The sequence below is a fragment of the Erithacus rubecula genome, assembly GCF_903797595.1.
Source record: "Erithacus rubecula genome assembly, chromosome: 25".
Taxonomy (NCBI): domain Eukaryota; kingdom Metazoa; phylum Chordata; class Aves; order Passeriformes; family Muscicapidae; genus Erithacus; species Erithacus rubecula.
In genome coordinates this window covers 5146484-5158900 of record NC_136677.1, presented here as the reverse complement: position 1 = coordinate 5158900, position 12417 = coordinate 5146484, and the positions used below count along the sequence as shown (strand labels likewise).

Here is a 12417-nt window from a genome sequence, read left to right as displayed (position 1 = left end):
TTTGGGCTCCTGGCCTTAAATTTAATTATTTTGCCCAGCTTTCCCATTGCATCCCTGACCCCATGGCCATCCCTCACACAAAATTTAGTGCCCCTGGCTTGTACATCCCTCTGCACCTCTTTGGAGCCAGTTTTAACCTATTCCTTAACTTCTTAACCTTCAACTGTTCCAAAGGAATTCTGGGGATCTTTTGATCCACCTAACATCTTTAGGAAATGTGCAGAAACTCAGAGCTTCTCATTAAATCTCTTCTTGATGGCATTCTTCTTTAGGGAAAGGGATGGAAAACTGGGAGAAAAAAAACGTGGCCAGACTAATCCAGAAAAATCTATCATTGTGGCTTTTGCAATAAAATGTGAGAGAATTTGTCTCTAGGACCCAGTGCTCCCAATGAAAGTGATTCTAGAAAAATCTCATCTTCAGGTCTTTGAGAGAGAGAAGGGCAAGTGATGTCTCATGGGGACCAAAATTTGGGTAGGGGGAGCTTGGTCAGAAGCCTTCCATCCAAATTAAGAATAATTACTAGGTATTTCCAAAAGAAGAGTGTTTTGACAATACAATGTTTGATACTGCCACAGGAGGGGTTTGGGGTGGGGTTTCAGTGGGTAAATGTCAAGGTGATGGGGAGTGGATGTTTTTGGGGGGCTTGATGGAGGGAGGACTCCGAGGGAGCCCAAGGCTGGCTCTGAATCTGTCTGGGATGGCAAAATCATCCGGGAGGGGAGGGATGGGCGGAAACACGGAGAGGAGCAGATGCTGCTGGAGGGGCGATATGTGCTGGGGGGTAATACGGGTGAGGGGCAAAAATAAACCGGGAGATGGATGCGCTGGGGAGGGGGATGCGGTGCGGGGATGTGGTGGAGGGCAGAGGTGTCCGAAAGGTGTCGGGGCAGGGTCCGAGCGCTGTCCGGGGGTCCCGGGGGGTCCGAGCGCTGTCCGGGGGTCCCGGGGGGGTACAAGCTCTGTCCGAGCTCTGTTCGGGGGTCCCGGGGGTCCCGAGATCTGTCCCAGCGCTGTCCGGGGGTCCCGGGGGGTCCGAGCGCTGTGCGGGGGTCCCGGGGGTCCCGAGCTCTGTCCCAGCGCTGTCCGGGGGTCCCGGGGGGGTCCGGAGGGGCGGGAGGGCGGCTCCGTTTGCGGCCAGCAGGGGGCGCCGAGCGCAGCGCCGAGGGGGCGTGTCCGGGGCGTGGCTCGCAGCGGGGCGGGGCGGTGGGGGCGGGCCCGGGCGCGGGGGCGGGGCCCCGCGGGCGGTGGGCGGGGCCTGTCGGCGGCGGCGCGGCGGGGCCGGGCGGGCGGGCGGGCGGCGAGCGGCGGCCGCGCTGTCAGGCCGGTGTCGGTGTGATGAAGATTGGCGGGCAGGTAGGGCTGTCACTCACGGCGGGGCCGCCGCGCGGGGGCGGGCGGAGCCGCGGAGCCCGGCGGACAAAGCGGCGCGGGCGGCGGGGCACGTGCGGCGGCGGCGGCGGGGACACCCGCCACCCCCCATCCCCTCCGGTGCGGGAAGTAACTTGCCGTTCCCGCCGTCTCCCCGGCCGTGCGGGGCCGGGCCGGCGCGGCTGTCCGTCCCCGGTGTCCGGTTCCCCGGCGGGCTGAGCCCCGGCCGGCCGTGCCGCTGCGGTTCTGCGCCGTGCCCCCCTCGGCCGCCCGCGGTGATTTTGGGGGGACGCGCCGATTGGGGCGGGGTGCGCCCCCTCCTCCGCATCCCCCGGCGGCTGCGGCGATCCCGGGGGGATGTGCGCTAAATGCGGGTTGCGCACCCCCAGACCGGCTGCAGCCCCCCAACAAGTTGCGGAACCCCCGCGGGGCTTTTCGGGGTGTCGCGACCCCCCCTCCCGTCCCCCCCGGTGCCCCGGGGGTCGCAGCCCCCCGTGCCCGCTGCAGTGCCCGCGGAGCCCCGAGCGCTCTCCGTGCCCTCCCTGGGGTGCAGCCCCCCCGGACCCCTCGCCATCCCCGCTGCTTGCAGCCCCTCCGCAGCTCCCCCGAGGAGGGGTCGCAGCCCCCAGCCCGTCCCGACCCCCGGTGAGGGCTGTAGCCCCCCAGCCCTTATGGTGGCCGGGGAGCTGCCCCGCTTCAGCCTGGGTCGGGGGGCAGCCCGGGCGGGGGTGGGGGGCACGCAGCGATCTCGGGGTGCCCCCAGGACACCCCTGGGAGCGGGGACAGCGGTGTCACCGGGCAGGGCCTCCTGCGGGCTGGGCTGGCCGCCAGTGGCCCTGGCAGCAGCGCCGCATCCCGGGGCGATCCCCCCGAGACCCCCGAGCGCCGCCCGCTGCCCCCAGCCACCCCTCACCCCTGAGCGGGACCCCCGGCAGCGCCCCCATATCCCGCAGGGCCGGATGGATACTCCAGAAACCCCCTTTAGAGCCTCTGCAGCAATGCAGGGAGGGCTTCTAATTAATAATAATAATTAGAATTAGAATTATTTGAAATCGATCCTCGCATTTTTTGTTGCATTTCCGCCTGCGGGAGGGTGGCTGCGCCGCTGGCATTGTGCAACTCGGGAAGTTTTGCCCGGGGTTTGGGGTGTCCCTTCCCTCCTCCACTCCATCCTCGCCAGGTGTCCAAGCTCAACTTGGGCTCTTTGTTTGGGCTCTTCCCGGTTTTTCTCGCTCCCAAGGATCTTTTTTTCCCACTATCTCGCCGCCCACCGGGTAACGGGAAACCCTAAACCCGGCAGGATATTTTCAAACTCCCAGCCGGGGAGATTAGATTGAGGAAAGGGGGGGGATGGATTATTTTTGGCTGGGATGCGGGACAGCTGTCTGCCGGGGAGAAGCAGAAAATAGGAGAGGAAATGGCTTAATTTGCCTTTTTTCAACTTATTTTGCCTTTAAACCCTGAAAGGTTTTGGGGTTGGAGTGGGGAAAAGCAGCGTGTGGCTCGGTGGACGTGGTTTTGATGAAACTTTTGGACATCATGCCTCCAAAACTGCTGACTCGGTGTGGCTGGCACCATCCCCTTGTGGAAAAGTGGGGAAAAAAAAACCCCAAAACCTTTGGGGTCTGATGCTTCAAAGGCTCTTTCCACCCTCATGTGGATGGGGAGAGAGGTTTGGTTGAATCAATTTGGATTTTAGGAGATTTAGGTGAAAAATAACACCTTGTTTTGGGTCTGAGCTATATGGAGCACACAGATGATGGGATCAGAATTCCCCCTTATTTTTTTCCCCCCTCCTCCTTCCTATTTTATTTAACTCCCTGCACTGAGATTTCTTCATTAGGAGCAAAAGTTAATTGCTTGAGGCTAATTACAGGAGAGGTTAATAGGGGAGCTGGCAGTGTCAGGAGGAAGAGGAGATGCTCTGTTCTTAGCATCCCAAAATTGGGATTTTTAAGGCACTTTGCAGCCCTTACCCCCCAAAGCCAGCCCTATAAGCCTCTCAATTTTAACCTGAGATCTTTATAATATTAGATATTTATTTATAAATAACATTAAACACTCCCTGATATCTTGGGGCAAGGGAAAAAAACAGGGAAAAAAGTGATGCTGAGCTTCCCCACTGAGCCTGCAGGAACATATTTCATTTTCTCTCCATTTTTTTGGGGAGAGGGAAATAAAGGAAATCTAATTTTTCATGGAAATCTCACTTTCTTTAAGGAAATTGCCTTTTTTTTTTGGAAAAGTTACTCGTTTTTTTCAGTGAAACTTCTAGGTTTTCTTTTTTAGGAAATAGTTTTTTTTAAAGGAAGTTGCCTTTTTTTTAAGGAAATCTCATCTTTTTTCCTATTTTTTTTTTTTTGAAGGAAATCTCCTCTTTTGAATAAAATGCATGAAGTTATATTGAGAGAAGAGTGTTTTACCCTTCTGGCACATCAGGAATAATTGTTTTTCCAACTCAAGGATAAAACAATGGGGCATCTTTGGATTTTGGAGGATTTTTGGCTTTTCCAGGGAACTTCTGAATTACTTCTTGAAGCTGATGGACAGCATCTCTCAATCTCTGAGTGATAATAAGATTTTTTTAAGTATTGCTGGGAAGAGCATCCTTCACCCATCCATCCTCATCCTCAGGGATGCACATGGGTTTGTGTGATGCATTTTTGGGATGTTTCCTGCAGATATGGAGAGAATTAAGCCAGGATGCTGGGACAGCCCAGTTTGGCAGAATTTATTTTCCTGGGAGCTGCTTGAAGGAATCAGTGAAATGAGTCAGGGTGATGGGATGGGGCAGGGAGAATTGATGGGAGGAACAACCCACACTCCCTAAAATTGGGAGGAAACTTCTGCCACAATTAGGGATAAACTAAGGAAAGTTTGGTGTCTGCAATCCCAGTGGAAAAACCAGATTGAGCATCAGAATTTTTATTTTAGGTCATGGGTGCTGCTGATGCATTCCCCATCCTCACTTCACTCCTGCATGGCAAAATTGCTTTTTTTGGGATAATTTACTGGATCCAGACAATTCCCAGTTGCATTTAATATCCCATGCACTGTCAAATAACTTGATTCCCAAATAATTTTCGCCACCACCAAAGAGGGTGTTAACAAATGCCCTCTAATTAGCCCAAAAATAAATTAATTCCCAGCGTCATTAGTCAGATCATTAAGATAATAATCGGGAAGGATGGGAATTAATCCTCAATTAAATTTAAACTCGGGTTTATCTCTGCCCCCAGCCTTGAAGGGACTGAGGTGGTGCTGCAGGTGCTCCCCAGGGGATGGGATGAAGGATGCTCCCAGTGGGATGTTTCCCTTTGCCCAGCTGTGGTTTGCAGCTGTAGAAATAATAAAGGGAATTTGGCCTCAGCTCTTCCCAACTGCTTGATTATATCTGATTTTTTTTTTGGCTTTTCCTCTTCCACTAATCCTGGTTACTCCCAACTCTGGTTAACTGGTGTCTGTTAAATAGTTGAGTTTTAAAAGGTGTTCAAATGGTCTGAGACCAGCTGTGAAATCAACCACTAAACCACTTCCCAAAGCACCAAGTCTACAATTTTTGAGAATTGCTATTTACTTGCTGCTTCCTTTTATTTTATTTAAATTAAATTTAAATTTCATGTTATTTCTTACTTAATTGTTTGGTTTATCTTCTTTTTATTTCGGATTACCTGGATTCGTTTTGTTTTTATTCTTGTTTTCTTTTTTAAATCTCAATTTTAAAAAAATGCTTCATTTTTTCTGCTTTATCACTATTTGATTTTTTTTTTTTTTAACCTTGACTTTCATTTTCCAGGCCACATCCCATCCCTCCCATTCTACAAAGTAGAATCCCAAATATCCAGTTAGCCTCACCAAAAAAAACCTCTCAGGTTTAGATCAGCAGCACTGCTGATGCTCCCCCCCCAAAAAATCAGATTATTTTGGTGCAGGTGGAGGAGAAAGTGAAACCCAACTTGTGTTGAGGGGAAAAAAATTCCCCACGAGTGTTGAATCCAGAGCTTTTGGCTTTAACAAGGTGTTACAAGAACTGTGAAAAATGTTATTATTGAACCCACAGTTTTTGGCCAGGTTTTCCCTTCCCTGCCTGTGCCCTGCCAGAAATCTCAGAAAGCCAATTAAAAATAATCCCAATTTTGGACCAGTTATGGGAAGCTTCTCTTTTATTTCTTCCCCCATTTTTTTTTTACAATATTTTATTTTCTACTACATTCTATATTTACTGTATATCAGATTTTTTTTTACTATATTCCTTTGTCTTCTTTTCCCATCTTTTATCTTCCCCCTTTCTTTCCCTTTTTTCTGTATTTCCTTTTATGTTTCCTCATTTATTTTCTTTCTTTTAATTTTTTTTTCCTTTTTTCTGTTTTATTTTCCCCTTGATTTTCCTTCCAAAATTTTTTTCTCTTCCCCTTCTTTCTTTGTTTTCCTTTCTTCTTTTTCCCTCCCCTTAAAAAACAGGTGGGATGTTTTTTTCCCTTTCCCCTTCTTTCTCCTTTTTTTTTTCCTTTTCTGCCCTTTAATTTTTTTTCTTTCTTCTTTCCCTTTTTCTTCTAATTTATTTTCTAATTTCTATTTTTTTTTCCTTTATGATTTTGCCTTTTTCCCTTTTCATTCCCCATTTTTACCCATCTTTTTTGCCAGCCCATCCCAGCAAACCCAACATCCCCATCAATGCCACACTCTCTTCCCCCACCCCAACAGCAAAGCAAAACTTGGCCAAATAATAAAAAAAATTCCAATATTGAATGGCAGCAGTTTAATTTCCCATCAGTGAGTTATTCCCAGGATTTTTTTTGGTGGAGGCAGGACCAACCTCTCCCAACTCCATGTACATTGAGGGCACTTTATGGCTTTTTAAAGCCCTTCAAATGTGTTTTTTTTTTTTTTTTTAAACACTACTTGAAGCTTCCAAGGCAAGTTTGAGAATAGCAATTACCAGCTCCTGGGTCCCTGGGCCAATTCCCATGGTGCTGGTGGATGTAAACCACTTTAGACATTTTTAATGCTCCTGAGCAATAAATTTAAAAGGGAATTTATTGTTCCAAGCTGCTAATTTCTCCATCCCAGTGCTGCTGCCTGTTGCTGATTCTGAGCTGGGAGCCTGGATGGAGATTTTGATGCTATCACAGAAAAAAAAAAAAAAAGTCTTTTTTTCTTTGCTTGATTTGAAAATTCTGCTTGATTTTTCTCCTTTTTTTTCCCCCCTATTTTCATTATCTCCAGCTGCCTCTTTCCCAGTGAGTGAGGCTGATCCCTCTCCAGGTTTTGTGTTTTATTATCCCCTTCATCAGCTCATAATAAATAATTATAAATAATTGGCTCGGGGTGGTGGGTGGAGGTCTCCTTTACACCATCCCATCTCTTGCATCCTACATCCCCTCCCTGACCTTGCTCACCCAATTTAGATAGAATTATTCAAAAATTCCCCCAAAATCTGGATTCTGAGGAGATGAACTTGAGGAGTTTAAAAAAAAAAAAAGAAATAATTCTTCTTATTTTTTTTTTTCTCAATCCCAAGAAAATCCCATTTATATAAAATGCCTGCAAAGGTCTTTTAATGCATTTATGTGAAGAAATTGGTGTCAGATCCAACATATAACTCTGGCAATTAATTAATTGCTCTAAAACAAAAATAATGAAGTGGGGCACTTGGTCAGTGGGCTGGTAAAGAACAAATTTAACTATCATAAAAAATGAACAATAAAAAATAAATAGCAATACATACTCAATAACCAATAAAAAGTAAATAGTAAATAATTATAGATAATAATATGAATTAAATAATAAATAGTATCAATGGGTTATTTTCCTATCAGGTGATTTTTTAGATTTAGATTCTTCTAGATCCTTATCCAAGTTCAGGGATGCTGGTGCCAGTTTTAGGAATGCCAGGGCAATTTTCATAGATTTTTAGTGATGTTCTTTCAGTTTTAGGGGTGATGGTGCAAATTTAGGGATGCTGCTGCAATTTTAGGGATGCTGGTGCAATTTTAGGGATGCTGGTGCAATTTTTGGGGATGCTGGTGCAGTTTTAGGGATGCTGCTGCAATTTTAGGGATGCTGGTGTGATTTCAGGGATGCTGCTGCAATTTTAGGGATGTTGGTGTGATTTTAGGGATGCTGGTGTGTTTTTAGGGATGTTGGTGTGATTTCAGGGATGCTGCTGCAATTTTAAGGATGCTGCTTCAGTTTTAGGGATGCTGGTGTGATTTCAGGGATGCTGGTGCAATTTTAGGGATGCTGGTGCAATTTTTGGGGATGCTGGTGTGATTTTAGGGATGCTGGTGTGTTTTTAGGGATGCTGGTGTGATTTCAGGGATGCTGCTGCAATTTTAGGGATGTTGGTGTGATTTCAGGGATGCTGGTGCAATTTTAGGGTTGCTGGTCCAACTTTAGGGGTACTGATGCAGTTTTAGGGATGCTCTTCCATTTTTTTTTGTGTTACTCATCTGATTTTAGCCATGCTGCTGCAGTTTTGTGGGTGCTTATCCAAATTTGGGGCTACTAGTGCAGTTCTGGGGATTCTGATGCATTTTCACCATTTCTAGTGATGCTCCTCCAGGCTGTGACTCCCCCAGACCAGGAACCCCCATGGGCCAATTCCCCATTCCCACTATTTTCCCCCATACAAAACCTGCTCCCCCTCCAATCCCACTGTCTCAACCATGACTTTTTATCAAGCTGCTTTTCACTCTTTTTGAGCATTTCAGTGTTTTTTCCTCCTACCAGGAGTCACCTCTTGCTGTTGGGGAGCTTTGCCTTCTTTTCAACATGACCTTTGCCATCTTAATCCCACCCTGTACCGTGCTAAATCATTCCTCCTTGCCTAAACAACCTCCACAAGTTTTTTTTTTTTTTTTTTTTCTTCCTTCTCTTGCTTCTCTTTTAAATTTAACACCCCAAACAGTGGAGCTGAAGGTCCTGGTGAGAATATTTATGCTAAAACCACCAAATAAAACGATTTAGTAGCATCTTTAATAGCTGAGTACCTGGCAAGTGGCCAAGGTTATCTCAAGGTAGAGACATCAGGGGGGTTATTTTCCCTGCAACCATTTATACAGGGATTTGGCTCAACAGGGGAAAAGCCAGAGACATTCCCAGTGCTGTTATCCCTGCAGGAATTACTGGGAGTGTTCTCTCCTTGTGCTTGGAGAGGGGCTGGGATGAGTTGGGAAGGGTTCAAGGGTTGGGAAGTGGCTGGTTTGGTTTTCCAGCCTCTGGTTTGGGTGCCCTGAGTGTAAATCTGGGGAGTGATGGGCTGAGACCCACTGCAAAATTCCCTTTGGCAAGGTTCCCATCCCACCCTGGGGGCTGCTCCCCCATCCATTGCATCACTGTCATGGGGTGGGGGCACCCCAAATCCTGCTGCAGCACCCCTGAGCCCAGCAGCCAGAATTCCAGCCTTTGTTTTTTCCTGTCCTCCAGCTCCACTTCAGGAGGCTGGAGAGCTCAACAAGCCCCTCTTTGTGCTAATTTAATTAATGGCCAGGGCTGAGGGCAGTGGGGATGAGACTCAGGCTATAAATACCTGCTGGGGGGGGGGGGGGGGGGGGGGGGGGCTGCCAGGCAGCAACTGAACCAGCATCTAATTAATTTCAATTGGATTCCAATTGACTCAGAATAAAACCCAATGGATTGATTGATTTATGCTCCAAAGCCAAAGGTTGATTGGGTTCTAATGGGAAATTATCGATGGATCAATTTGGAATAGGAAGTTGTGAGTTGGTTGGCTTGTAATAAAAATTTATTGGCTGATTTGGGGGGTAGCAAATCGTGGGTTGATTGATTTATAATGGGGGATTGTTGGTTGATTCATAACAGAAAATAGTGGGTTGATTAATAGTAAAAAATTATGGGTTGATTTAGGAAATGATTGGTGGATTTGCAATAGGAAGTAATGGATTGATCAGGTTGTAACAGAAAATTATTGATTTGTAATACAAATACTGGTTGATTTGTAATGCAAATATTGGTTGATTTGTAATGCAAATATTGGTTGATTTGTAATACAGATATTGGTTGATTTATAATAGAAAACTATCAATCAATTGGTTGATAAGAGGGAATTATTCTGCAGGAGAGCAGTGTGAGTGCTGGGCAGCTTTGGGGAAGGAAAATCTTGTCCCTCATTGCAAAGTGTAGCTGGTGATTAACCTGTTCAGGAATTCCTGATGGAAAATAACTTTTCTGATGCAAACTAAACATCCCAGTGGTGATTATCAAGAAAAAGCAGCACTTGGATACACGAGCACACACTCCTGGCAGTGTTTGAGTGCATGAACTTGGTGGATTTTCAGTTTCCTGGAAAATTCCTTCTCTCTCTGCTGTTTTTTTTTTTTGTTACAACCTGAATTTCAAACTTTACATTTCATTTGCAAGCAAGGAAGGGGAATAACATGGGTGCTCTAAAGCTGCAGCAGTGGAGTGTAAAAGAAATTTGAAACTTGTTGCTGAGTGAGTTTTAGCTGCCAAAAGGGATGTTGATCTTCTACAGGAGATGCAGATGATTTTTCCAGATGATAAATTATAGTTTTCAATGAAGAGATTGGGATAAGTTTGCAAACTTTTATAATGTAGTATAGTATAATATATATATAATATATGTGATATGTATAACATAAATGTATTATGATAGATGCAATTGATACAAGTAATAGAAATATGTATAAAATAAAGTTTTTTTAATGTAAAATGAAATTAAGCATTGACATGGCTGCAAGAATGGAGATAATCCTAAATCTGAGATTTTTGGCCCCAAATAGCAAAAATCCCCATTTGATTCATTGCACAGTAGGGGGGAAAAAAAAAATCAATGAATAACAATTTTCCTCTAAATTTTTTGCTATTTTGCCACATGGAGCATCACATCTTTCTGCTGCTCTGGGTGAGGAACCCTGAGCATGTCACTGGCAGGGACCAAGTGCAAAGTTTAAATTTATTTATTTTTCATGACCGCAGGAAAACACCCCAAATACAACATAAACATCCACGAATCCCTCTGTGATCCCAAGATCTCAGCTGCATCTTTTTGCCCACTGCACCATTAATTAACAATATTTGCTGAAGTCCAGAGTGCTTTTCACCCCCTGGTGAAAAAAATAGAAACAAAACAAGGCAAATTGGGTTCCTGTTACTACATTTACCATTTGTTTCCATTCCCTTTAAGACGAGGTGTAGCCCCCGTTTATTTTCGGGATGCTGGCTCTCCCTGTCACATGAAACTGGGGGGAATTGTTGGTGAAATGAAATCCCAACCTTAAAATAGCTGCGTGCCCTCGGTCCCTGGCTGATGCTGCAACCCGAGCCCGGAGCCTCGGGGCAGGGCGGGCCAGCGCCTCCCTCGGTGGCATCCCGGCTTTATTTACATTTATTTACATTCATTTGCTCCTCCTTTCCTTGGGCAGCTCGTGCCTTGGTTTTCCACGTGAGCAGCCTGGAAGCTTGAGGGAAAAATCTGGGGATTGGGTGTGTTTATAGTGGGTGCCTGATTTTCCCTGTGTATGCAGGGAGCTGGAGCATCACACTGGTCCAGCCTGGATGATCCCTGTGTCCTTGCTCACAGAGAGCTGGAGCATCCCTGGTCCAGGCAGGATGATCCCTGTATCCTTGCTCACAGGGAGCTGGAGCATCCCTGGTCCAGCCTAGATGGTACCTGTGTCCTTGTTTGGTGCCCCTGGATGATCCCTGTATGGTCCAGCCTGGGATAATCTCTGTATTCTTGCTCATATGGAGCTGGAGCATCCCTGAGCAACCCTGGTCCAGTCAGGATGATCCCTGTATGGTCCAGCCAGGGTGATCCCTGTATCCTTGTTCACAGGGAGCTAGAGCATCCCTGAGCATCCCTGGTCCAGCATTGGATGATCTCTGTATCCTTGTTTGGTGCCCCTGGATGATCCCTGTATGGTCCAGCCTTGGGTGATCCCTGTATCCTTGCTCACATGGAGCTGCAGCATCCCTGAGCATCCCTGGTCCAGCCTGGATTATCTGTGTATCCTTGCTCACATGGAGCTGCAGCATCCCTGAGCATCCCTGGCCCAGCCTGGATTATCTGTGTATCCTTGCTCATATGGAGCTGCAGCATCCCTGAGCATCCCTGGTCCAGTCAGGATGATCCCTGTATCCTTGCTCACATGGAGCTGCAGCATCCCTGAGCATCCCTGGTCCAGTCAGGATGATCCCTGTATCCTTGCTCACATGGAGCTGGAGCATCCCTGAGCATCCCTGGTCCAGTCAGGATGATCCCTGTATCCTTGCTCACAGGGAGCTGGAGCATCCCTGAGCATCCCTGGTCCAGTCAGGATGATCCCTGTATCCTTGCTCACATGGAGTTGGAGCATCCCTGAGCATCCCTGGTCCAGTCAGGGTGATCCCTGTATCCTTGCTCACATGGAGTTGGAGCATCCCTGAGCATCCCTGGTCCAGTCAGGGTGATCCCTGTATCCTTGCTCACAAGGAGCTGGAGCACCCCTGGTCCAGCCTGGCATAATCCATCATTCCCATCCTCCCCAGTCCTGAGTGGCTCCTCAACAACAAGAGTGTTTTTAAAATAATTATTCCCCCTTGGCATTTTCAGGAGAAAACATTGGGATTTTCCCCATAGGAGAAAGCTCTCTCAGAAATACTCCACACTCACTTTTAATCCCAGTTTTCTGAGATTGAAATCTTTGTTCCTACCCAAATTTATTGGTAAAAGTTTCTTCTGTTTATTTGTTTGTTTTTGTTTTGTTGTTTTTTAAATCCAGAGGGAAAGTTTGGGATGAGCCTTATCTCCATCCCTTTAGGAAAAGGGATATTTGTGCACTGGATTTTTGTTCCAGGGCAAGCAAAAATCACAAAGTAATTAAATTTCGACTGGGGTGAAGCAGAGCTGGGGAAAAAGTTGGATGGGAGAAAGTGAAAATAGGGATTGAGAATCCCACACCAGCATCCCTGTCCTGCTGGGTTAGAGGTTTAAATTGTCCCTGCTTTGAGGTGGGGAAATTACTTTCCTTTTTCTATGGGAAAATAAAAAGGAAAAAGGAAATTGATTAAAAAAAAAAATGA

At 46.7% G+C, this 12417-nt stretch overlaps 1 protein-coding gene across 1 annotated transcript in view; it reads left to right on the top strand.

Annotated features, from left to right (window-relative positions):
• Positions 1–1277: 1277 nt before the first annotated feature.
• PKNOX2 (PBX/knotted 1 homeobox 2) overlaps positions 1278–12417 on the top strand; it is an 83684-nt gene continuing 72544 nt past the window's right edge. The window contains exon 1 of the mRNA XM_079326879.1: positions 1278–1356. The gene's annotated coding sequence lies outside the window, so the exon portion shown is untranslated. The remainder of the gene's footprint in view (positions 1357–12417) is intronic.